Raw genomic sequence first — 23229 nt, forward strand, 5'->3', positions numbered from 1 at the left:
TGAAGCCATCAAGGATGCCATTTCGATCGTCTCCAAATTACTTCTAGATACGCACTTAGTGTGCGTCTTCTCGGACAGCCAAGCAGCTATCAAAGCTCTAGGCTCAATATCGTCGAACTCAGCGACTGTAAATGACTGCCGCAGGTCTCTGCACGAGATCGCAGAGCAGTTAGATATCTTCCTTATATGGGTCCCCGGCCACAGGGACATCGAGGGGAATGACGCCGCCGACGAGCTAGCCAGGCAGGGTACTACGATTCCTCTCCTACCGGAGAGGGAGCAAGTAGCGATGCCCTTGGCTACGTGCAGGCTCCTAACGCACGAATTGTTCGAGCAAAATGCCAATAGGAGATGGCAGCAAACCGTTTCCTGTAAAGTCTCAAGATTGATATGGCCATATCGATCGAAGAAGCGCTCAGCAGAGCTGTATAAACTCAGCAGAGCACAGTGCTCTGCAGTTACTAGAGCCATTACGGGACACTGGCAGATCGGCACTCACGCCTCTAGACTGTCAATCCCTCATAACGACTTCTGCAGGAGTTGTCGCGACGAGGAGGAGGAGGAATCGGTCCCCCACTTCTTCTGCCACTGCCCAGCCCTTGGAAATCGTCGTCTTCGTATTCTCGGGGCCGCTTTCCTCACGGACATTTCGGACCTGTCCGTAATCAAACCAGGGACCTTGTCCAAATACATCCAAGCCACCGGAACGGTTTGCCCTTGACCTGCAGTAGTATGCTCTCACGGTTCGGGCAAAGCGAAGGGGCACATGCCCATGCGGCAACACAACGGACCTTTTATAGGTCCAAGTGAGCTTGGGGGCGGGAGACTCTTATCCCCCCCCCTCCCGGCTACCGCCTTAACCTAACCTAACCTATGGGGTCGGAAACGATTCCTTTTGGACGTTACACACATCTACTTTTACCACAAATCTAATATACCCCAATACTCATTTTGAGTATCGGGTATAAAAACAGAGAAAAACCCCCTCCAAAAGAGAATAGAGTTTTATACTATTTGAGAATTGTTTCTTCTTGCAGCTGAAAACCATTTAAACTGCCCTGCTTAAATGGAAAATGCGAAAAGTTCAAGCAGTTCGATGAGACTGTCACACAAAGAGTTCACTTAGGGTTTCGATTCATCCGAAAAAAAAGGAGATACCCCAAAAGGAGAGAGAAATACAAAGACAGATCAAGAGAAACAGACATAGAGAGAGAAAGAGAGAGAGAGAGAGGGAGAACAACTACAAATTGAGGAGAATCCACTAATCTAAGATGCAACAACAGCAACAACAACAATCTGGAGCAACAACAGCAAATGGTTGACCCCGCGTCAGCTTCAATCGGGACGTCCATGTGAAGCGGATAGGTCAGTGTGTGTGTGTGTGTGTGTGTGTTGATAAGGAAGCAACCTCCCTCGCAAAAGCGTAACCCTAATAGCTAGTAAATAACTAACACGCGCATCATCCAAACAAAACAAAAAAACAAAGCAAAAAGAGTCCAAACAACCAACAACACGAAGCCCTCTCTCTAATGATACTCTAAGCGATAACGATCCAACAACACAAAAAAATTACTAACCAAGTGGCATCTAACATGTATACGATACGTATCCCTAATTTACCATCTAACTCTTCGATTGTGTACCCTAGCAAAGTGTATTGTGTGGCCTAGTAGACTTTTGCAACAGATTATGCCGAGACGATAGAATACGCTCAGGGAATGAGCGGGAACGCGGCTCTACTCTACTCCGGATATGGTAAACTACTATGATTCTGTGTGAAAATATATTACTATATTACTTTAAGGGTATCTACAGCTTCGTAGCCCCCACCGCTTGTAGCATTTAAGTCTTTATTCTTTTTGTGTGGTGTGTGGCCCAGTTTTGTCAATCAATGACGCAGGCTTGCAGCCCACACAAAGCTTCATATCACACACCCCCCCCCCCCACCCTCCCACCCCACCACCCACCCCTCCATTGACCGACACCACTCGATTACAACTCATTTACTTGGTTGGTCAGCTAGCCAGTCAGCCAGCCAGTGAGGGGTTCTAACAGTCATGATGGATGGCCTAGAGGCTTTCCATCTTCGGTTGCATAACATTGAGAAACTCTTGAAGTTTTCATTCATTTATGCAAAAAAAACGAGGGGGAACGTTGTGAGTTGCTGCGGACACTGCAACTCTACGGTGATACCCGATACTAAGTCAGTATGGCTCTCCTCCGGCAGACGCCGCTAATATTGAACGACACGACAAAGAGTGCGTGCGAGAGAGACAGAAAATCAGTCTGAGCGTGACGTCGGGCGCTGCGTAGCCACTGCAAATTGATTTGTTCCTATTGGCTATAAAAATGATCTGATCTGATCCAGATTCAGCAATCTGATATATATGATCATTATCTATGATTCTGCGTTTTTAGTTTTCTCGAATGTGCAATATTGTGGATGCAACAGATTTTCGTCCTTTGTGTGGGCGGAAGGGGGTGGGGCGAAATTTTGAGATACACGTTTTATAGTGAGATCTAACAGGAGTGCGGATACCAAATTTGGTTACTCTAGCCTTAATAGTCTCCGAGATTTTTGAATATCCCCAGATTTTCGTCCTTTGCAGGGGCGGAAGGGGGTGTGGCGAAATTTTGAAACAAACTCGTCTCGGTCCGATATATTAGGAGTGTAGATACCAAATTTGGTTGCTCTAGCTTTTGTAGTCTCTGAGATCTAGGCGCTAATGTTTTACTCTAAGCAAAGCCGCCTATGCTACGTGTGTGTTAGAGAGAGACAGGGCGAGAAAATAATGAAATTGTTTTCTTGATGCTGGCTATAATAGTAATACGATCCAATTCAGATTCCGAAGTCTTAAAGATATGGTCATTCTCTACAACTCTACGTTTTTTTTTTTCTCATATCTTTAAAATTGTGGATGCCACAGATTTTCGTCTTTTGTGGGGGCGGAAGTGGACGGGGCGAAGTTTTGAAATATTTTTGTAGCAGTGACATATCACAGAAGTCTGGATCCAAAACATCGTTGCTCTAGCTCTTATAGTCTTTGAGCACTAGGCGCTGAAGGGGACGGAAAGACGGACAGACGGACAGACGGACGGACGGACAGACAGACAGGGCTCAATCGACTCGGCTATTGATGCTGATCAAGAATATATATACTTTATGGGGTCGGAAACGATTCCTTCTGGACGTTACACACATCCACTCTTACCACAAATCTAATACACCCCAATACTCATTTTGAGTATCGGGTATAAAAACAACACGAGGTTTTCCATGTGGAGGGGGAAAAAAGAAAGAAAAACAAAAAGAAACCTCGTGCTAGTGGGCGAATAAAGCCAGAACGAATGCCAAAAGCGATAAAAATAATAATAATAACAAAGCCGCCTTAACAATAAAATGTAGTTTACTCCGAGACAAAGTAGAGAGCTCCCCCCCATATATAACTATTTAAAATAAGTTGATATTTTATAAGGAAGCACAGCAGCAACTATTCCTAGCTCAGAGAGCAACAGCTACAGCAGAGAGCCAGCCAGCAGTCAGCTGCAGTATCATTTTGCACATCTCTCAGTCGGTGGACAGGGGGGACACCGGACGGACACCAGTGGACCCTAGAGCCAGACCAAGACCACGACCAAGACCAAGAGCCATTGCATCTGTATCTGTATCTGTGTCCGTCCTACCCCCCCTTGGACTATATTATGGTTTCGACTATATTATTATTGTTATGATTATGTCTGGCAGCAGCGACAGCAACGACGTGGGATTTATTTCATAGCTGAATGGAATTTATGGCAACTGTCGTCGTGATCTTGCTGGGGTAATGGATAAATTAAAAATTGATTATGACAAAACCTGCACAAATGTTAATTATTTAGACTTGCCAGTCTGAGTCTAAGCCATTCACCTCAGCTCCCGCCTGTCCGTCTGTTTGTATTTCTGCTGTTCCCCAATTTTAGTACTACCAATGGCCATACGAGTGATTACTCACTCTCTGGCTGGCATTTCCTTATGCATTTCCATTGCTTATTAACCATACTCGTAAGTCCTTATGGCTAAGCTGAAAGTGTCTGTCTGTGTGTCGGTTTTGGCCAAAATGGTTATGGCGAGATTTCGGCGTTGCGCAATCCGCAGCCTTAAATGCCTGCCATTTCGTGTTACCCACGAGTTAATTGACTTGACGTTAACGAATTTAATTGCAATTTCTGAATTTGTTTAGTTAAATGCTGCTGCTAGCCGAGGTCGAGGACCAAAATGTAACAAGATTGAGGTAATCTGCCATTCAATTGCTTTAGATTCTGTGATTTCTGTCGGGGTCACCAATCCACCAGTCCACCAGGGAGAGCCATCGTTATGTCATTCCACCAATGAGGTCAAATGGATTTTAATTAGACGTTTAATTGGAGTTGCGAGTTTCTGAATTTGTTTTTTGGCAAATATATGAGATTCGGGGTCACCAATCTCTGTGGAAAGACCCTTAATAAGTACCTTCTTTCATTGGGAACTCCTCGGCATACAAGACTACAGTAGTTACTGGGTTCTTCCTTTCGTTTCTTTGGCAATATCTATATATCTTTATGCGATTCTTTGCCGAAAGATCTCTCTGCCAGCCCATGGATATGGGAGTTGTTTCTCTGGCCTTTTTGGCCTTTTCTCCTCCCCTCCTTCTCCATCTGTCACGAACGCTTAGCGTAATTGAATCCCCAACTTGAAAACGAATCTCAGTCACTCTTTCTCTGCTGTTTTAGCATGCAAATTAAAGCAATTATGTGTAAAACAGACATTTAATGATGATTTAATTTTGACGCAACAAAGCAGCAAAGCAGAAAATGAAGGAAAATTATTCGCCCGCTGGGCACATGGCAGCATTTTTCAATGCCCTCCCCTCCATTCCACTCCACACACAAGTTAACATGTGAATTTACGGCTAAATTACAGTGCAGTCAAAAGTCAAAGTTGTTGACTGTAAAACGAGAGAAATAAACTGAAAGACGACTAATTTGAGGCTGCTCTGATGCTCTGCTGCTCTGCTGCTGGAACAGGAAAGCCTCGATTATGCAGCTTTCAACCTTGCGAAGCGACAAATTTGGCTAAAACGAGTCGTGGGTCGCTCGTCTCTGATGCCAGCAGCTGGTGGCTCTCCGATGCACTTTCCTTGAAGGCGGACAATGCTGTTGTCTTTCCTTTATTCGTACTTGAAATAATGCCAATCTTGGGAGACTTCCTTACGGACAGACCTTCTGTCTGGCAGCAGGTGTGTGTTCGTGTACATGTATCTGAGCGAGTATCTGGGTAGCCGAGAGATGTCGATGTCGATGACATAATTTTCATGGGCGATTAAAAAAGCGTTAAGCGAGAACAAGTCCACAGCGTTACCTCCAGTAGAAGCGTGGGCTGGGAGGACGGTTTCTGGTTTGCCTACAGGCTTCAGGCTACAGGCTACAGCTTCAGGCGCAAGTACAGTTGCCACCGTTGCGTAATAGCTGCTCTCACCTTTTCCCCGGTATGCTGCAACATTTCCCCCTATTATGCGGCGGCTGCGCGACTGCGCTTTAATGAGATCATACACATTTAATTAATTAATTTAATTAGGCAAAGAGCAAGTCATTATTATGAGATTTGCTACGTTTCCTACTCTCCGCAGAGCTACAGCTCCACAGTTCCACAGCTCCACATTTGATTTGCCCGAGTGCGAACTTTGTCAAAAAGAGTCGACTGCTCCGTCGACTGGTTATTTTTGCTGTCTGTATCTCTGTCTCAGCCTCTGTCTCTGTCTCAGTCTGTTTGTCTAACAGTCTTTCAGTGTGGATCTGCTGCTCTTGCCTTGCTCGTGCCATCTTTGGGAAGGCCTGGGAAGGCTGCTATTCAAATGCCATTTATGCTTTTTTATTAATCCATCATTTGCATACATTTTGTTTTATATTCGAATTATATCTGTGTGCTCTGTGTGCTCTGCTCTGCCTCAGAGCAGACTTAATTAATAAGTTGGCTTTTGGCTTGCCTGCCCACAAATTTCGCACTATTTTCTGGCACTGGCTCTGACTCTGTGTTGGCTTTTGGCCGGAATGACATTGGCGTAGGCAGTCGTTGTCGTCGTCGTCGTCGACTGGGACTGGGAGACTGTGCTGGCTGCTCGCTTGTTGGCTTTCAGTCGTGTCTGATACTGGACGCAGTCGGGTGTTCTCAGCCTGATTGGCATTGGCAAAAGCGTGCCCCCGGCGTGTGTGTGCCCCGTGGAATATTAAGAATTTCGATTTCTGTTTCGGCTAAATTTCGGGTAAATGGAGTTGTCGATCAATTCTCAACTTCAGTTGTGGCAAAAAAAAGAAAAAAAAAAAAAAAAAAAAAAAAAAATGGGAAAACGCAAAACTCACTTGGAATTGGAATTGCAGACGATTGCGTCATTTGTTTATTGAAATGTGTATTGAAATGAGTCGTAGATTATTTTTAGAGCTCTTTAACTCTGTTTTTGTCTGTTTTTTGTTGACAGCTTCTCGCTCTTTCTATCTCTCGCTCTCCCGCGACGAGGGTGAAACGAGTTTGTCGCCAGAGTCTTTTGTTTTCGGCTCCGTCGATTCTTGGGCGAAAGTTCCCTTGCCCTTCCCCACTCACGGGAATGGGCAGCCAGCAATTTTAATGGGTTTCCAGTTGGAGTCTGCACTGGAGCCGGCATCGATGGGGAGAGCGGTGGGGGGCGTAGGGATCATGTCAATGCAACACGCCCATTTGCATACTTGTGCAGGGACTCAAGGACGCGGCGCCGCTTTTGATGTGATTAGGTGGAGGAGCCACCGCGACAGAGGGGCAGGGGCAGAGACGATTAGCAGCGAAGAGCATTAAATTATTTTCATACGGAAAATAAATGCGGCCTGTCGCAGGGCTAGATAAAGCATGGCCAGGGCCATGGCCACAGCAGCGGCATCGGCATCGGCATCGGTGCTTTTTAAACGAAATCGAAAGTGCGCTCTTCGATTAATTGAAATACCCCATGGCAGCCTACGCGCAGATCTTTAGCATGCCACAGAGACCAAGGGACGGACCTATCCTTGGACCCATCCCAGAGCTAGACCAGTAGCAGGGGCAGGAGCAGAAGGGCAGGGGGCAGGGGCAGACCAGAATGCGGGTGAATTCCCATTTAGCAGACGTTCGACTCGACCTTATCTTGTCACTGACATGGCCAGCAGCAGGGGATAAAGCATTTTTGCCAACTTAAACGTTTTGGTGGGGATGGGGTGGGGAATGGGATGGAAAGAGAGCTGTGTGTCTTTGTGGTTTTGGTTGCTCTTAATGAAGCGGAGTTGAGATCGCATCATCATCATCATCATCATCGACAGACAATTACCGCGCGTTGTATCATTAAACTGAGGTAAAACCATCGGCAAACAGGACCAGGCCTTGCCTCCCCCCCACCCCACCACGAAAGACAAATACAACCGCCTTGTGGCAAGTGAAAGTCGTGCCACAAAGCGCAGATTTCATTATTTATATGAGTTTCAGTTGATTTTTGTCTCGGTTTCGGTTTGGGTTTGGGTTTTTTTTATACCCGATACTCAAAATGAGTACTGGGGTATATTAGATTTGTGGTAAAAGTGGATGTGTGTAACGTCCAGAAGGAATCGTTTCCGACCCCATAAAGTATATATATTCTTGATCAGCATCAATAGCCGAGTCGATTGAGCCCTGTCTGTCTGTCCGTCTGTCCGTCTGTCCGTCCGTCCGTCCCCTTCAGCGCCTAGTGCTCAAAGACTATAAGAGCTAGAGCAACGATGTTTTGGATCCAGACTTCTGTGATATGTCACTGCTACAAAAATATTTCAAAACTTCGCCCCGCCCACTTCCGCCCCCACAAAGAACGAAAATCTGTGGCATCCACATTTTTAAAGATACGATAAAACCAAAAACGCAGAATCGTAGAGGATGACTATATGTTTTAGAATGTAAGATCTCAACCAGATCGTATAATTATTATAGCCAGAATCCAGAAAACAATTTCATTCTTTCTCGCTCTGTCTCTCTCTAACACACAGGTTTCATGGTCGGTTTTGCCAATTGCAAAATATGAGTTCAAGGATCTCAGAACCTATAAGAGCCAGAGCAACCAAATTTGGTATCCACACTCCTGTGATATCGGACCTTGACCGTTTCGTGTCCAAATTTCGCCACACCCCCTTCCGCCCCCACAAAGGACGAAAATCTGGGGCATCCACAAATCTCAGAGACTATTAAGGCTGGAGTAACCAAATTTGGTATCCGCACTTCTGTTAGATCTCACTATAAAACGGTTATCTCAGAATTTCGCCCCACCCCCTTCCGCCCCCACAAAGGACGAAAATCTGTTGCATCCACAATATTGCACACTCGAGAAAACTAGAAACGCAGAATCATAGATAATGACCATATCTATCAGATTGCTGAATCTGGATCAGATCAGATCATTTTTATAGCCAATAGGAACAAATCAATTTGCAGTGGCTACGCAGCGCCCGACGTTACGCTCAGACTGATTTTCTGTCTCTCTCGCACGCACTCTTTGTCGTGTCGTTTAATATTAGCTGCGTCTGCAGGAAGAGAGCCATACTGACTTAGTATCGGGTATAACTGTAGAGTTGCGGTGTCCGCAGCAACTCACAACGTTCCCCCTCGTTTTGGAAGTTGGTCAGTGTGTTTTGTGGCATGCGGCAGGCGGCTAAGTAGAGGCTCACCTTGCCTATCACTACAGCCCAATTACGTGCAACAAGAGCCGAAACCGGAACCGAAGCAGAAATGGCACACAGCCTGCCACAGCCCCCGGGGGCACACGGAGCGAGCAGTCGGGAAAAGTGGATCAGATATTTTATCGCAAAACTTTTCCAAGTCACCGGCGAACGAAAAAAAGGTTAGCAGAGATCGGAGATCGCAGGGGATGGAATGGAATGGGACCTGGACAGGGATCAGATCATTTGGAAATCATAGAGCCCCTTGGGAGCGTGGCGTGGCGTGGCGTCCATTAAGTGGATCAAAGATTAGATTAATGAATGGCTTTCAGCGCCTTCGCCTTTGCCTGTTCCCCAATTTTAGTACTACCAATGGCCATACGAGTGAGTACTCACTCTCTGGCTGGCATTTCCTTATGTATTTCCATTGATTATTAACCATACTCGTAAGTCCTTATGGCTAAGCTGAAAGTGTCTGTCTGTGTGTCGGTTTTGGCCAAAATGGTTATGGCGAGATTTCGGCGTTGCGCAATCCGCAGCCTTAAATGCCTGCCATTTCGGGTTACCCACGAGTTAATTGACTTGACGTTAACGAATTTAATTGCAATTTCTGAATTTGTTTAGTTAAATGCTGCTGCTAGCCGAGGTCGAGGACCAAAATGTAACAAGATTGAGGTAATCTGCCATTCAATTGCTTTAGATTCTGTGATTTCTGTCGGGGTCACCAATCCACCAGTCCACCAGGGAGAGCCATCGTTATGTCATTCCACAAATGAGGTCAAATGGATTTTAATTAGACGTTTAATTGGAGTTGCGAGTTTCTGAATTTGTTTTTTGGCAAATATATGAGATTCGGGGTCACCAATCTCTGTGGAAAGACCCTTAATAAGTACCTTCTTTCATTGGGAACTCCTCGGCATACAAGACTACAGTAGTTACTGGGTTCTTCCTTTCGTTTCTTTGGCAATATCTATATATCTTTATGCGATTCTTTGCCGAAAGATCTCTCTGCCAGCCCATGGATATGGGAGTTGTTTCTCTGGCCTTTTTGGCCTTTTCTCCTCCCCTCCTTCTCCATCTGTCACGAACGCTTAGCGTAATTGAATCCCCAACTTGAAAACGAATCTCAGTCACTCTTTCTCTGCTGTTTTAGCATGCAAATTAAAGCAATTATGTGTAAAACAGACATTTAATGATGATTTAATTTTGACGCAACAAAGCAGCAAAGCAGAAAATGAAGGAAAATTATTCGCCCGCTGGGCACATGGCAGCATTTTTCAATGCCCTCCCCTCCATTCCACTCCACACACAAGTTAACATGTGAATTTACGGCTAAATTACAGTGCAGTCAAAAGTCAAAGTTGTTGACTGTAAAACGAGAGAAATAAACTGAAAGACGACTAATTTGAGGCTGCTCTGATGCTCTGCTGCTCTGCTGCTGGAACAGGCAAGCCTCGATTATGCAGCTTTCAACCTTGCGAAGCGACAAATTTGGCTAAAACGAGTCGTGGGTCGCTCGTCTCTGATGCCAGCAGCTGGTGGCTCTCCGATGCACTTTCCTTGAAGGCGGACAATGCTGTTGTCTTTCCTTTATTCGTACTTGAAATAATGCCAATCTTGGGAGACTTCCTTACGGACAGACCTTCTGTCTGGCAGCAGGTGTGTGTTCGTGTACATGTATCTGAGCGAGTATCTGGGTAGCCGAGAGATGTCGATGTCGATGACATAATTTTCATGGGCGATTAAAAAAGCGTTAAGCGAGAACAAGTCCACAGCGTTACCTCCAGTAGAAGCGTGGGCTGGGAGGACGGTTTCTGGTTTGCCTACAGGCTTCAGGCTACAGGCTACAGCTTCAGGCGCAAGTACAGTTGCCACCGTTGCGTAATAGCTGCTCTCACCTTTTCCCCGGTATGCTGCAACATTTCCCCCTATTATGCGGCGGCTGCGCGACTGCGCTTTAATGAGATCATACACATTTAATTAATTAATTTAATTAGGCAAAGAGCAAGTCATTATTATGAGATTTGCTACGTTTCCTACTCTCCGCAGAGCTACAGCTCCACAGCTCCACAGCTCCACATTTGATTTGCCCGAGTGCGAACTTTGTCAAAAAGAGTCGACTGCTCCGTCGACTGGTTATTTTTGCTGTCTGTATCTCTGTCTCAGCCTCTGTCTCTGTCTCAGTCTGTTTGTCTAACAGTCTTTCAGTGTGGATCTGCTGCTCTTGCCTTGCTCGTGCCATCTTTGGGAAGGCCTGGGAAGGCTGCTATTAAAATGCCATTTATGCTTTTTTATTAATACATCATTTGCATACATTTTGTTTTATATTCGAATTATATCTGTGTGCTCTGTGTGCTCTGCTCTGCCTCAGAGCAGACTTAATTAATAAGTTGGCTTTTGGCTTGCCTGCCCACAAATTTCGCACTATTTTCTGGCACTGGCTCTGACTCTGTGTTGGCTTTTGGCCGGAATGACATTGGCGTAGGCAGTCGTTGTCGTCGTCGTCGTCGACTGGGACTGGGAGACTGTGCTGGCTGCTCGCTTGTTGGCTTTCAGTCGTGTCTGATACTGGACGCAGTCGGGTGTTCTCAGCCTGATTGGCATTGGCAATAGCGTGCCCCCGGCGTGTGTGTGCCCCGTGGAATATTAAGAATTTCGATTTCTGTTTCGGCTAAATTTCGGGTAAATGGAGTTGTCGATCAATTCTCAACTTCAGTTGTCGCAAAAAAAATAACAAAAAAAAAAAAAAAAAATAAGAGGGGAAAACGCAAAACTCAGTTGGAATTGGAATTGCAGACGATTGCGTCATTTGTTTATTGAAATGTGATTATTCTTAGAGCTCTTTAACTCTGTTTTTGTCTGTTTTTTGTTGACAGCTTCTCGCTCTTTCTATCTCTCGCTCTCCCGCGACGAGGGTGAAACGAGTTTGTCGCCAGAGTCTTTTGTTTTCGCCTCCGTCGATTCTTGGGCGAAAGTTCCCTTGCCCTTCCCCACTCACGGGAATGGGCAGCCAGCAATTTTAATGGGGTTTCCAGTTGGAGTCTGCACTGGAGCCGGCATCGATGGGGAGAGCGGTGGGGGGCGTAGGGATCATGTCAATGCAACACGCCCATTTCCATACTTGTGCAGGGACTCAAGGACGCGGCGCCGCTTTTGATGTGATTAGGTGGAGGAGCCACCGCGACAGAGGCAGGGGCAGAGACGATTAGCAGCGAAGAGCATTAAATTATTTTCATACGGAAAATAAATGCGGCCAGTCGCAGGGCTAGATAAAGCATGGCCAGGGCCATGGCCACAGCAGCGGCATCGGCATCGGCATCGGTGCTTTTTAAACGAAATCGAAAGTGCGCTCTTCGATTAATTGAAATACCCCATGGCAGCCTACGCGCAGATCTTTAGCATGCCACAGAGACCACGGGACGGACCCATCCTTGGACCCATCCCAGAGCTAGACCAGTAGCAGGGGCAGGAGCAGAAGGGCAGGGGGCAGGGGCAGACCAGAATGCGGGTGAATTCCCATTTAGCAGACTTTCGACTCGACCTTATCTTGTCACTGACATGGCCAGCAGCAGGGGATAAAGCATTTTTGCCAACTTAAACGTTTTGGTGGGGATGGGGTGGGGAATGGGATGGAAAGAGAGCTGTAAGTCTTTGTGGTTTTGGTTGCTCTTAATAAAGCGGAGTTGAGGTCGCATCATCATCATTAAACTGAGGTAAAACCATCGGCAAACAGGACCAGGCCTTGCCTCCCCCCCACCCCACCACGAAAGACAAATAGAACCGCCTTGTGGCAAGTGAAAGTCGTGCCACAAAGCGCAGATTTCATTATTTATATGAGTTTCAGTTGATTTTTGTCTCGGTTTCGGTTTGGGTTTGGGTTTTTTTTATACCCAATACTCAAAATGAGTATATTAGATTTGTGGTAAAAGTGGATGTGTGTAACGTCCAGAAGGAATCGTTTCCGACCCCATAAAGTATATATATTCTTGATCAGCATCAATAGCCGAGTCGATTGAGCCCTGTCTGTCTGTCCGTCTGTCTGTCTGTCCGTCTGTCCGTCTGTCCGTCCGTCCGTCTGTCCGTCCCCTTCAGCGCCTAGTGCTCAAAGACTATAAGAGCTAGAGCAACGATGTTTTGGATCCAGACTTCTGTGATATGTCACTGCTACAAAAATATTTCAAAACTTCGCCCCGCCCACTTCCGCCCCCACAAAGGACGAAAATCTGTGGCATCCACATTTTTAAAGATACGATAAAACCAAAAACGCAGAATCGTAGAGGATGACTATATGTTTTAGAATGTAAGATCTCAACCAGATCGTATAATTATTATAGCCAGAATCAAGAAAACAATTTCATTCTTTCTCGCTCTGTCTCTCTCTAACACACAGGTTTCATGGTCGGTTTTGCCAATTGCAAAATATGAGTTCAAGGATCTCAGAACCTATAAGAGCCAGAGCAACCAAATTTGGTATCCACACTCCTGTGATATCGGACCTTGACCGTTTCGTGTCCAAATTTCGCCACACCCCCTTCCGCCCCCGCAAAGGACGAAAATCTGGGGCATCCACAAATCTCAGAGACTATTAAGGCTGGAGTAACCAAATTTGGTATCCGCACTTCTGTTAGATCTCACTATAAAACGGTTATCTCAGAATTTCGCCCCACCCCCTTCCGCCCCCACAAAGAACGAAAATCTGTTGCATCCACAATATTGCACACTCGAGAAAACTAGAGACGCAGAATCATAGATAATGACCATATCTATCAGATTGCTGAATCTGGATCAGATCAGATCATTTTTATAGCCAATAGGAACAAATCAATTTGCAGTGGCTACACAGCGCCCGACGTCACGCTCAGACTGATTTTCTGTCTCTCTCGCACGCACTCTTTGTCGTGTCGTTTAATATTAGCTGCGTCTGCCGGAAGAGAGCCATACTGACTTAGTTTCGGGTATAACTGTAGAGTTGCGGTGTCCGCAGCAGCTCACAACGTTCCCCCTCGTTTTGGAAGTTGGTCAGTGTGTTTTGTGGCATGCGGCAGGCGGCTAAGTAGAGGCTCACCTTGCCTATCACTACAGCCAAATTACGTGCAACAAGAGCCGAAACCGGAACCGAAGCAGAAATGGCACACAGCCTGCCACAGCCCCCGGGGGCACACGGAGCGAGCAGTCGGGAAAAGTGGATCAGATATTTTATCGCAAAACTTTTCCAAGTCACCGGCGAACGAAAAAAAGGTTAGCAGAGATCGGAGATCGCAGGGAATGGAATGGAATGGGACCTGGACAGGGATCAGATCATTTGGAAATCATAGAGCCCCTTGGGAGCGTGGCGTGGCGTCCATTAAGTGGATCAAAGATTAGATTAATGAATGGCTTTTAGCGCCTTAGCCTTTGCCTTTTCTCAGTTGGTAATCAATCAACTGCAGCGGCAGCGGCAGCAGCAGCGGCATTCATTGTTGCAGAGAGGCAAGCCAGTCTGTCTCTGGGAAACGACTTTACGGTTACCCGACATTGAATTCCGCTTCAGATTCAGATTCTGCTTCGAGCAACAAGCTCGGGCCATGCTGTCGCTTAGTGCGAATTTATGTTTTCCTGTTGCCCTCCACCCCCCAAAAAAAAGAAGAAAGAAACCAACAGAAAACGCCCCCAGCGATGTGCGATGTGCTGCCCGACAAAACGAAACCTTGTAACCATCATGATCGCATCATGGGTGTCCCTGCTGCTGCTGCTGCAGCACGGCCACATTTCACCTTGACACATATAGCGCCTGACAGCCGGTTGCGAGATGCTGATGAAGAGATGCCACATATAGTGGCAGGAATGCCTCTGGCTTTCCACTCCCCTAGCATTCCTTCGCCATTCTGCGATTCTATGGAAACTCCCTTTGGTTCTCTCTGCCCAGTTTTTCAATCCCATTTGGCCTAAACCAATTTGGCACACGCCACGCCCAGCTCTCTGTCATTATTCATTGTTGTTTGAGTTTCGATTAGACATCGGTGTCACTTTGCCATTTGGCTGCCACGAATCGTGGCGAATGTGGGAGCGGTTGCCGCTCCAGCAACGATTTGTGGGGTGCCCATAAAATGTGACAGGTTGTGCAGGTGAATGGTCAAGCACGGCCAGCGATCTGGCGACTGCCGGAGACGGGATCTCGTGTTGATCTAGAGACAAGGTCAGGCCCCGCCGAGGGGAAATGCGAAAGAGTGCGATCGAAGAGATCCCTCATCATCTCGTTGGGATCTCCAGAGGTCCAAGGACAGCCAGTCTTAATGTTTGGCTGTCTGGCTGTTCGGGCAGAGCGATCACGCATCTTGGCCAGAAAATCTAGTTTTGCTCTTCTCTGGCACGTTTTTCTTTTCTTTTTCGTGTTTTGTTCTCTGTGTGTGTGTGTGTTTGTGTGGTTGTTTTTGCTGTTGTTTTCGGCGTATTAAATAATAATAATTATGAAAAAAAGTGAGGAAGTGGAGGAATCTTTATGAGAACAGACTGGCAGACAGATAGATCAGCAGGGACTGGGGACTGCGAATAAGAGACTTCTTCAATGGCCATTAGCGCTTACAGCGCCCGATTACAGAGTAAGCGTTCCACACACATCGCACCGCATCACATTACATCACAGCCCCCGATCCGATCCGAGAGACCGACAGACGTGGGCCAGATCCATTGTTAGACTTGCGCGATCAGCTCTGGCACTGAATTGTGGACGTGGACTGGCTGAGACTGGTGGACTCTGGACGGGTTGCCTTATTTAGCAGCCAGCTGTGGCCAATTCACACTTGTGGCCCAAGCGACGGGCGACAGGCGACGTGCGACGGGCGGCTATCTCTTCCAACTGCTGGCTGTGGCTCAGATATTACATCATCGGCTGGCTAATGTGCTAATTTGTCATTACATGTACTATGCAAGCAACTAGTTCGAGGAACTAATCCCCTTCCCTCTCTGCCCCCCACAGGCAAGCGTCCCAGCGAATACGAATCCAGCCCGGTCCAGAGCTACCACCAACTGCCGCCGGACATCGATCCAGCGGACATTAAGAAGGAGGCAGCACTGGTTATCGCCCAGGCGGGCAGGCATCACAGCAAGGCCGAGAACAGAGACAATATATCGAACTTCAGGAACAAACAGAAGCGCCAGAGCACCAGCGACGCCCAGAGGTTCCATTCGCTGCCGACGCGCAAGAAGAAGGGGAAGCTGGTGGCCAGGAGTGCCAGCGACGTCTCCACCAAGAAGCCTGCGAGCAAACGGCCCTCGATCTTCGGGCTCTTCAGCCGGTTGGAGCGGGATCCGCGCTTCGAGGACGGCGGCGCCAGGCGTCTAGTGCGCAGCAAGAGTGATGTGGGCGGGCGCAGTCCCGCAGACAGCAGCAGAGTAGCCAAGAGGCACGAAACAGCCGCCAGCACCTCCGCCTCCAAGCAGCAGCTCAGTCCCATCATCGAGCAGGCCCAGAGGGAGGACTTCTTCGAGAAGGATTACTTCAGGGAGCGCGAGAGGCGCAAGTCGGACGCGGTCAGCCTGCGGGGAAGGATGAGTCGGGACTGAGCGAACTGCTGACCCGCAGCCGCTCCCAGGTGGAACCAGACGGCTCTCTGCTGAAGCGGGAGCCACCGCCTGCACCAGGAGGACCCTCCTCCTCCGCCTCAGCCTCCGCCTCCATATCGGCGGGCATACGCGACCAAAGGCCTGAAGGCCAAGTCCAACGAGAACATGCACAGCTCCCAGCAGCCGGCGGAGCGCCTGCCCCTCACCAAGGGACGCACCGTGGACGGACTGGTGAAGCGCCTGTCCATGGAGCGCTTCTCGCCGCAGCCGTACATCAGCCAGCCGGGCTTCTCCTACATCCGGCCCAACGAGGGCATCACCTACGCCCAGCTGGACCACAGTCCGCTAGACGAGACCCGCCAGCGGTCACCTCTGGGCCGGGAAATGCGCTCCCCTCAACAGGAGTATGCCCCGCCCAGGCCGCCGCGGGCCAACGACAGATCCCAGCACAGTCCCGGCCAGGAGCAGGGCCAGGGCAGCTACTCCCCGACCTCCAACGGTGGAGCTCCGCTCCCCCCTCGAGTGAGTCACTCGTACTCGCACTCGCCCTCCCCGTGGCAGCAGCTCAGTCCCCGTAACCTCAGCGACGAGGACGAGGGCCTGGGCTATGAGCCGCGGAAGGTATACTACGAGGACGAGTACCCGAACGCGTCCAGGCGGGGGCCCGAGCAACCCATTGTGCCCGTGATACGCAGCGTCAGTCCGTCGCCGTATCTGGACGAGTTGGGATACAGGAGGGCGCAGCTGGAGACCCGCATACTCACCCGTCGCTTCGGGGAGGGAGTCGCCACTCTGGAGCGCCAGAGGGACCTACACAGAGCGGAGCACCAGCCGGAACGGGAGAGGGATAGGGCTCGTGTCTACCTGAGTCCCGAGAGAGAAGAAGAGCAGCGCTTCCACCGCCTGGCCGTGAGGCCGGAGCTGTCCAGCGAGTATCCTCAGCAGGAGCGCTCCCAGGTGGACGGCACTCTGCCCAAGATGGAGAAGACGTCGCGCTACCGCCACACAAAGTACTACGATGACGGCCACGGCGGCGTCAAGGATACCTACGTGCGGGAGACGCAAAAGGTCGGACAGATCCGGGAGTCGCGGCACCGCGAGCGGATCGGGGAGCGCGAACGCGACTACAACTCGGCGGACAGACTGGAGCAGGAGCCGAAGAGCCTCGACTCGCAGCTGACGGGCGGCACGGACCTCTACCGATCCTCGCCAGAGCTGCGCGCCCAGCATCACCAGACAGCGGCCTCGTCGCACCAGACGCAGGACCACTGGCAGAGCAGCCTCAAGCGGGACAAGCTGCAGCAGCGGAGCTTCGACAAGGGCGATTCGGGCATTGAGAATGACTTCCGCAAGGAGTCGTTCAACGGGGATCTAACCACAAGGTGAGTGGCAGCTCTGCCCGAGAAAAACCCCTGTTTTCTATGTTTTCTGTTTTCCCCCATTTTCCAGATGGCGCAAGCGCACGGCCCTCGATGACATCCAGTCGTGCGAGTTCTTTCTGCGGAAGGAGCGCCGTGACAGCGCCCAGCAGCGCCGTGACAGCGCCCAGCAGCGCCAGCTGCAGCGACAGGCCATCCCCGCCCGCCTTCGGCGGGATAACAGCTACGTGTACAGGGAGCGCTCCATCGACGATGGCTCCCACTTCGATCCGCATCTGGACAAGTACCCGGTAGCCACCCAGTCGCAGTCACAGTCGCAGACGCAGTCTCGCGAGGATTCCAGCACGCTGAAGCGGAACAAGAAGCTGGGGGGCTTCGAGAAAGTCAAACAGCTGTTCACCGGCGCTGGAAGTGGCACTCACGGCGGAAGCAGACGCAGCAGTGGCAGCAACGTCTCCAGTGGCAAGAAGGAGCGCCTGAGCAATGGTCACAGCAACGGCAGCACCTTGAGTCGCCGCAACAAGGAGAAGCAGAGGGAGAGGGAGAAAGAGAGGGAGCGCTATATGGTCAGAGAGGAGGAGATGCGTTCGCGTTACCGTGAGCATCAGGCCCTAGCCGAGGAGACCTCACGCGAACCAAAGGTGAGTACCCAAGATCCCCCAATCCCCCGCCCTTCCCTTTGGGGTTGTCTAATGCCCAATTGATGGCGCCACAAATAGAGCACCAGAGCACCCAGAGTTCATTCACCCATGGAGATCGGTCGGGGCGGGGCTATGGGTACGGGGACCCTCCAGACGATCATTTGGTCATGGCCGACTATTATTAATTTCGAATTAATCAAGACTTGCGTCGATGGGTCTCGGGGTTTGTTCTGCTTTGTCTTTGTCCACTTCCTGCTCAAGTCGGGGGGCCTCAATGGGCGTCCAGGTGGCCGGTGGGCGTCGCCTCTCGTCTCGTCTCAATCTGGCTCTTGTTCCTAGCCGAAAATGGTGCCAGGCCAAGACGACAAGACGACAAGACGTCACGTCCACTTAGAGGCACATCTCGGCCTCGGAAACGGGAGGGGACTGCACAGCGGATGGAATAGCGCACCTAATCAAAACAGTCAAGACCATAAAGACTGCGAGAGGCAACGACAGAGACAGCGACACAGACAGATACTGTGCTTAAATAATAAACGACAACTGGCCAAATAGAGATTGCAAACGAAACGAAAACGTTAACACGAAAACTATTCAGGCGACGAGGCGTCGTATAAATTTTCGAGCCAGAACAAAAGCGTCAAGAGTGGGGCTTAAAGCCAGAGATGGTGCTGGGTGCTGGGAGGCAGGCAGCCAGAAGTAGAAGTAGAAGTAGAAGTAGAAACAGGGCCCACGCAGCCGCTGTCACTCTGTCATTCAGTCAGTTTGTCCGTCTGTGACTTTCTCGCAAATTAAGAAAGCTGACAGCGAAACGACAAACAGATCGAGTCGGCGGCAAGCGGCAAGCGGCGAGCGGAGGGGAAATGGCTCAGAAACTTGGCTAAGACCCGCACTCCCAATCCGATTCGGATTCCAAAACGATTTGAGCTACTGTCGAGGCGTTTGCTGTCCATATTGCACAACATGCAACTTGCAACGGCTGTTGCTGCTGCTGCTGCCACTGCGTGCTGCAAGCTAATTTTCAATGCTTGAGCGCGTTTCTTGGCCAAGTCTAAGAGCGGCCAGAGGATGTTGCCACTTTTCGCACGCTCTGCAGTTCTGCCATTCTGCGATTCTGCCGGATGTCTCGTGTGGGGGCGGCGCGGCCCAACCCCAAGCCGGCCCGAAAAGAGCACACAATCAGCCTCAATCCAAGAGTGCGGCATGCCTCATCCTGCAGGAGTACACACTTGTGCCATTGTTCGGGCTGCAAACACACACGGGGAAAGGTGTGGCATCTGACCGTTGTCAAAAATTCTGTTTGCGTGCGAGCGACCCCGCAATGGAAAGGGATCGCGGAGGCATCGATCGGTGATAATTACATGCCCCAATCTCTGGGACAATGCGTTGCCATTATTCACGGGGGCCTGCTCATAAAAACATGCCGCCCGCAGTGTTCCGAAGAAATCGTTAAGTTCCTGGCCATTCATTCACAATGATGCCGAAAAAGAAACCACGAGCAAATTTGTGTCAATAATTCTGTTTGATTATTTATGGGTCCCCAACTTGGCCATAAACTATATTCGATCGTTGAGCGTCGGGTTCTGGAGGTTATTTAAGTATTAGAATATTTGATTATTTAGTGGGTGCTTCGATGGCGGATCGCGGATCGCGGTTCGATTGTGGCGCGACATTCCATTCGATCTTCTAGTGGCAATCCACTTTAGGGGCAATCGAAGGAGAATGAAACCTTTACTCGATATCCAATATATCCATTGCGGCCTTAACCAATCACTCGGCCCCTGCCTCCCGCTCTCTCTCTCCCTCTCTCTATCGCCTGCCTAATACAGTTCCAACCGCAAGTGGGCCAAAGTTTCATTGGGCCGGCCAAAAACAGTGCCGACTGTCGACTCACAGTCGTCGCGTTCACAAAAGGCAAAACAAGTTTATTTTCGTATCTCAGCCACGCGGCTCGTGCAAAGGCCACCTGCCCCACATAGGCCACAACCTGTTGCAAGTGACGTAAACCTTTAACCCGAAAGCGAAAGCAACACATAAATCCCTCTCCTATTGAACCGAAAACCCTTTAATTTTATCTTTCCCTCTTCCTTCACCCCCCCGCCCACCAACAGACTATCGATATCTCGATGCGACGCCGACTGTCCACGCCCAAAGCTAGTCCCCTGCTGCTGAAGCGCAGTTCGGCGGATAAGCCGCCCAAGAAACTTTCACAGAAGACCAAGGAGGCAACGGCGACGGCGACGTCATCCCCGGTGAAGGTGGAGAAGACGAGCTGGTTCAAGTCCCTGGATCGGCGGGCCAAGAGCAGTCCCAAGGAGGTGAGAGATCCCCTTTGATAACCTAAGATGGACCATCTCTTAGTCCCCTGCTGTCTCTTCCATTAGCTGAATATGTCTGTCAATGGACACAGTGAGAACACCTCCAGCCTGAAGCGCTGCAAGCGGAACGGAGCGACTGCGGCTCCGGCCAAGAATCTGCGCTTCTTTGGCGACACCGATCTGGACTCCAATCCACCCACCATCTCCAAGGCCAGCAGTATGCCCAGGTAAGCCCTCCGTGTGCCCCCTTGGATAGGACTCATCTAAATGTGCAATTACAATCCTTAGAAGCCGTCCGTCTCTGGGCCAGTCAAAGCACTCGCAGAGTGCCTACAATCTGGACCGCAGTCCGCCTCCGCCCTCGAGGGACTATCACCACACACTCTCGGGGCAGTCGCAGGGTCAGTCAGCAGCCAGCAGTCGGCAGCGTGCCAGCTCCATGCAGCACCTGGACAACGGCAGCGACGAGGTGGACTTCCGCAAGCGGCGGCATTACTCGCGCTCCCGCGAAATCCATGACATCTCGGAGAGCGGCTCGGAGCCAGAGCCGGCGGAGCGGCACAAGCGCAGCACCACGCAGAGGGCCATGTCGCTGGAGAGATCGGCAGCGGAGGGGCCGCGGGGCCAGCACTTCGAGGACCGCCCGCTGATGGGGCCACCGAAGCCCGCACGTAGTGCAGAGCGTCGGGGACTCCTCTCCAGCTTGGGCCAGGAAAACGTCGGCTATGGCAGGTGAGTCCTTGGGCTCCTTTCGGACCGATAGAGAGAATGGCTCTAAGGCAAACTCTTTTTCAGGGATCGCTTTCCGGCCGAGAGCTCCGGTACCGAGGGCGAGTCCAGTCTTCACAGCCAGCGAAGCGTTGTCTACCTGCATGCCACCACAGTGGGCGACATCCCACAGCCATACAACCTGCGCCGTCGCTCCGTGTCCCGCGAGGACCTGCGCAAGGAAGGAGCAGCAGCCGTCAAGCCGCAGCAGCCGCCTCCTCTCCAGCCCATGACGCGTACCATATCCAGGTCCGTGTCCATGCTGGCCCCCTGGAAGCCAAAGCACATCAGCGAGGGCTACGAGATCAACTACTCGCAGGAGCAGAACAAGCGGGTGAGTGTCCCCATCCTGGTTTTTCCATCTCCAGCATCTCATGCCCCCAATCCTTCGCAGATGTCCACACTGCCACGTAAGCCGCCGCCACACAATGGAGCCACCAGTGCCAGTACCTTGAGCCGCCTGGGCCGCAAGAGCGACACTTCGACGCTGTCGACGCCGTCGCGTCGCTACCACATGGACAGCCTGGATCGGCCGCCGCCGCCCCGGTCCGTGCTATCCGCATCGAATTTACGGAGCGCCAAGACAAAGTGAGAGAGCACCGCTCCGTTCCGAGCTGTTCCACCCCGTCCTGTCCTGTGCCCGAGTAACCACGCCAAGACGTCCTCTAACCGTAATCCATAATTCGAAACCGACGAAAACGTATTTCTTATCACTTGCAGCATCCCAGATAGATCCCAGATGGGAGAGGAGAGGAGATGATGTGAGGGGATATGGATGTATGCCTTTGCTTAGTCTGTAGGAATTCTTTAACCCTTGTTGCAATTCTCGTCATATTTTTAAAATCTGAAATGTAAAGGTAATCGTATTTGTATTCGTATTCCAGTAATAATTATACATTAATAAAAATACCAGATTTTAACTAAAACGAACCTCAACTTCGGATAGGATTTTGTTGTTCACTTTTCCAGTCCACTGTGCGCTTTTTGAACGCCAAACACTTTTCCATCCCACTGTCGCCATCGACTCTACATCTTCATTTCTAAACACTTATTCTAAACACTGGTTACATTTATTTTACACAAGCCCATGTCACAGTGGCTCTACAACTGTGCTTAGTCGAGTTACCAACCGCACGACAATGACTCTCGAACGGCGATTGAATGTTTTATACCCGATACTCATTTTGAGTATTGGGGTATATTAGTTTTCCAGAAGGAATCGTTTCCGACCCCATAAAGTATATATATTCTTGATCAGCATCAATAGCCGAGTCGATTGAGCCCTGTCTGTCTGTCCGTCTGTCCGTCCGTCCGTCCGTCCGTCTGTCCGTCTGTCCGTCCCTATTAGCGCCTAGTGCTCAAAGACTATAAGAGCTAGAGCAACGATGTTTTGGATCCAGACTTCTGTGATATGTCACTGCTACAAAAATATTTCAAAACTTCGCCCCGCCCACTTCCGCCCCCACAAAGGACGAAAATCTGTGGCATCCACAATTTTAAAGATATGAGAAAACCAAAAACGTAGAATTGTAGAGAATGACCATATCTTTAATCTGAATTGGATCGTATTATTATTATAGCCAGCATCAAGAAAACAATTTCATTTTTTCTCGCCCTGTCTCTCTCTAACACACACGTAGCATAGGCGGCTTTGCTTAGAGTAAAACATTAGCGCCTAGATCTCAGAGACTACAAAAGCTAGAGCAACCAAATTTGGTAGCCACACTCCTAATATATCGGACCGAGACGAGTTTGTTTCAAAATTTCGCCACACCCCCTTCCGCCCCCGCAAAGGACGAAAATCTGGGGATATTCAAAAATCTCAGAGACTATTAAGGCTAGAGTAACCAAATTTGGTATCCGCACTCCTGTTAGATCTTACTATAA

The 23229-nt window shown here is 49.7% G+C and overlaps 1 pseudogene; it reads left to right on the forward strand.

The window, feature by feature from the left end:
• Positions 1-1660: 1660 nt before the first annotated feature.
• LOC117193226 lies at positions 1661-22267 on the forward strand (annotated as a pseudogene).
• Positions 22268-23229: the final 962 nt, after the last annotated feature.

This window comes from Drosophila miranda (genome assembly GCF_003369915.1).
Source record: "Drosophila miranda strain MSH22 chromosome Y unlocalized genomic scaffold, D.miranda_PacBio2.1 Contig_Y2_pilon, whole genome shotgun sequence".
NCBI classification, from domain to species: Eukaryota; Metazoa; Arthropoda; class Insecta; order Diptera; family Drosophilidae; genus Drosophila; species Drosophila miranda.